Source organism: Pinus tabuliformis, chromosome 4_2 (genome assembly GCF_031772625.1).
Source record: "Pinus tabuliformis cultivar Carrire ecotype Pingquan chromosome 4_2, CPIR1, whole genome shotgun sequence".
NCBI lineage: Eukaryota > Viridiplantae > Streptophyta > Pinopsida > Pinales > Pinaceae > Pinus > Pinus tabuliformis.
The window spans coordinates 297,591,455-297,595,664 of record NC_142304.1 but is presented as its reverse complement, the minus strand read 5'-3'; the positions used below and the strand labels follow the sequence as shown (position 1 = coordinate 297,595,664).

The 4,210-nt window shown below is 33.7% G+C and overlaps 1 long non-coding RNA gene across 1 annotated transcript; it reads right to left on the bottom strand.

Annotated features, from left to right (window-relative positions):
* Nucleotides 1-237: 237 nt before the first annotated feature.
* LOC149169177 (uncharacterized) lies at nucleotides 238-1,259 on the bottom strand. The gene is made up of 2 exons (XR_016259369.1): nucleotides 854-1,259; nucleotides 238-768 (listed from the first exon to the last, which is right to left on the bottom strand). It is a non-coding gene; the product is annotated as an uncharacterized LOC149169177 (long non-coding RNA).
* Nucleotides 1,260-4,210: the final 2,951 nt, after the last annotated feature.

Below are 4,210 nucleotides of genomic sequence, written 5' to 3'. Positions count from 1 at the left end.
GAACGGACAAGATTCTGAGTAGAGAATTAGGTTACAGTTATAATACAGAGAAAAACTAGAACTATCCTAAATATTTCTTATCACACATAACAGGTAACCATTATACCATTAAAGCCAGAAAATAAATATGAATTGCAAGTTATCAAACATCTGTCAACTAGATGATAGACTTATCATAACACTCCCTTGAAATCCTCAGTATTGTTAATATATAGGAGGAAATGCTTTATGACAAAGTTAACTATACAATCAAAATCCGAACTCAATTAGATAAAAGAAAACAGTTTGTTCATGAACTCAAGGGTTCCGTCTTAGTAAAGCAGGGACACACCCTCATAAACATAATATTTTTGGGTTATCCCTGTGGGAAACCCATGTTTTAACATTCAGGAAAACCAAGAGTAAGCTGATGCCGAAAGACCCAACTAGACATAAACTTATCAAAAATAAATAGAGAAGCATCTCTTGAAAGACTAGTCTGAACCATCTATGCCGGCATAATTGTTTCCAATGCAGAGAGAGTCCATTCTTTACAGAAAGACAAGTTTAAAATTATTACAAGCCGGAATGCAAATTTAACTGAAGATTCAGATGGATTAATCCCTCTCTTCTAACTCTAACACCAAGGGGGTATCATAGCTTGAACGATACACATTACCCGACAACCAAGCATGGATGTAGTTTTGTAAAGCTTGGCATACCGAATGGCAGACTTGAACCCCATCAGTCATTCCGAACTAGAAGGGCGTTGAAACCCTTCAGCAGTACCTAAACAAGAAAAAAAGCATAATCAGAATAAGGAATGTAACAGAGTAAGCGAGTAAGAAAATGCATTGAGAGTGAAACACTGTACCTAGGATTTGAATAGCAATTTAGTCACCACCTTCTGGAATTAAGAGCTTGGCAAGGAGTCTGGTAGACTTGTAGACAGGGTCAGAACCTTAAAATTCAACACATAGACCATTATGGAAGCCAGAGGAAGATGTTAAGTGTAAACCCTACCTATTCGAAGAGCTTGAAACTTTAGACTGAAGATGAACACCCCTACCAGAATCGGGAGAATACCAAGGGTAAGCTACAATCGAGTGCCATAAGGAGGAGAGTTTCCATATCCACCGTCCGATGGGTTGCCCTCCGGAGAGCCGTGGATGAGGAACTCTTACCGAGGGCATGGCATACAACTGTGCTGCACTCTGAAAATTCCAGAACAACGATTCTGCCAATATAGGGGCAAACCATAAGCTTACAGTTAGAGGTTGGTGTAAGTCATGTACCTAAGGTCGAATTAAACGAATAACAGTGGAACTTTAATGCTAGGTACTCAGATAATTAATTGACCTTAAGTCGTATGGTACCGGGAGGTGACTTTAATGTTATATGCTCAGACATGTAAATGACAAAAGAATTGTATGATGCCGAAAAGATTATACCATACATATGTAACACAATCATTTGCATAGTAATGTCTTTTAAATAAAAAACTATTCTATTAATATAAATCATGTGCCTTTAAGGTGTAAAAAGTAATGAAAGGTAAGAAATTGACTATCTCATGTTTTATTTTGTTTTTGTCTATTTGTCTTTACTTAGGCATATTAACGTGGGTTTGTGACAATATATATGGTTTATGTCAAGTTTCAACCTTACCTAAATTAAAATTGAAGGGCTATAGGTTTAAATCATTTCAATTAATTGGCACCATGGGTTGGTGAATTTTTACCTCCCAGGCAGATGGATTGTCAAGTATTTATAAAAATTCTGGATTGTACAGTTATTTTAACATTGTACATATGAAAATTTTGGATTGTACAGTTATTTTAACATTGTATATATGAAAATTTTGGATTGTATGGTTCTTTTAACATTCTTTTCCATTTGACAAATCTATCACATATTTTGTCTCTTTTTGTGATCACTGATATTATAATAATATCAAATCCTATGTGGTGGATTGTGGTCCTAACTCCGGATCATGGAACAAAAATATTGGAACTTAGAAAGAGTGTTGGTGTTATAGGTTATAACTTATATTTTTTTTCCTTCTCTTTGCATTTTTTCCATCCCTCTCGTTGGCCAAATGGAGCACTAAAGGATATCAAAAAGTTATACCCCACTCTTTTATTTTACCTGCCACACAGAGTTGGAAAATAGACCTGAATGATGGAATTGTGAAGGGTAAATTTCTTTAAAAAAAAATCAGGATTGTGAAACCTTTTAAATTTGAGAGGTAATTTGGTTTTGAAATTCATTGATTAGAAAAACATCCAACAATTTTACAAGGCAGGTACCTCTCTATTTACTTACAAGTGGCGGATTCCGCCAAATTACCAAAAGGTTGGAGCAGATCTATTGTTTTCATCTTCACGGTTGTTTCTTGGATCTATCCTACGCTCACCATTAAAAGAGGTATGCTCAAATTTGCTTTAGATAGAAGGAATTTGTTGCAAATTCTTTTGTTTTCAACTTTTGTTCAGATTTGTTTCAATTCATGGGATTGCCAAAAGATGTTAAGCAATTGAGGATGCACACGATCAAAAGAGGTATTCTCAAATTTGCTTTGGACTGAAGGAATTTGATACAAATTCTTTTGTTTTCATCTTTTGTTCAGATTTGTTTCAATTCATGGGATTGCCAAAAGATGTTAAGCAATTGAGGTATTTTTTATTATTAGACATAAGCGGTTTCTGTCAACTGGTATGGGCAAGTGTTTTAGGGTATATGGGTTCTAGATGGGCTTGGATTTTAAAGAAATATTATTTTTTTTATAAAAGGAACTTGTCGGGTTGTTAGAATTAAGCTTAAATGGAAGCAATGAATTTTATCCAGTTGTGGTTGATTCTTCATATTTGGTTCAAAGTTGGAATCTTTTGGGTAAAGAGGCTTTGCAAATAAAATTATTCACAATACATTAGTTTATTGAGCTAGAAACTCATTCGCCCAAGCATATTGTTTGTATCTCATAATATGGTGAAGGATTAAAAGAAATAAATTAAAATAAAATAAAAACCTAGTGCATTCATGGTTATGATATTTGAAGGTTGTTATGTTAATATTTTCTTAAGATAAAGGGATTTGCAACCATTCAAATGAAATTTTTATTAGTCCTTCCCTAGAGACTATATGACTTTCCTTCTTAGTTTGTTACCTCATTTTTCGTAATTGTAATGGAATTTGGAACCATTATAAAACTTATAGAGTTGAGTTAATTATTTAAGATAGGAGAAGAATAAGCTTGAAAAGTGAAAACCTGATCTATGTTAAAGTGGCGGAGAAGACAAATACAAACAATCGAAAAAAAATCTTAAAGTAAAAACTAAATCAAAATTTGACCCATTTTAAATATGTAGTTGTAAGTTAAGACCTAAGAAATAAAAGAACCACAAAATCTTTAAAAAATTAGCCAAAAACAAAGTTTTTGGAGTGTAATATGAAAGTGCAAAACCTGTTTATATTTGTGATTACAATGTTTCTGGTAAGATAATTATAGTTTAGGGTGATGTATTTACGATCTAGGGTGATATATTTATGATCTCTCTGCGGTAATAATTTATGGTGATGTATTTATGATCTCTCTGCGGTAATAATTTAGGATGATGTATTTACGATCTCTGCGGTAATAATTTACGATCTCTCTGTGGTAATAATTTAGGGTGATGTATTTATAATCTCTGCGGCAATAATTTACGATCTCTCTGCGTAATAATTTAGGGTGATGTATTTACGATCTCTTTGCGGTATTAATTTAATATCTTTTATAATGAGCCATTTGTTGTGACTAAAAACTCGTGGGTTTTTACCTTTGGATCTGCGGTCAATCCAATCTGGGGCAAGTGCGATCTACAATCAAGTTTGCTGATATCAGGTGCACACATTCCTTATCTTTTTCTAATACATATTTGCTCATATATTTTCAAGTATGAATATTTCACCACAGCTACCAAAGATTACCAAAGGCAGACCTAGCACAGTTACTCTACAAGGCCTTTATGAGTATATAGAGTCTTTAGAGAAACATAGAGAAGAAAGAGAAGTCAAGCTACAAAAATAGTTAGAAGCCATGCTGGAAAATAAATTTGCATCTCTTGAAGACACGATCCAAAAACAAATAGAAAATAAACTAGAACTATTGGAGAATAAAATGGTGGCAATGGAGACTAGGTTGCAGGTTATAGAAAAACAAAACCAAGATACTAACCAAACATCCCAGCAA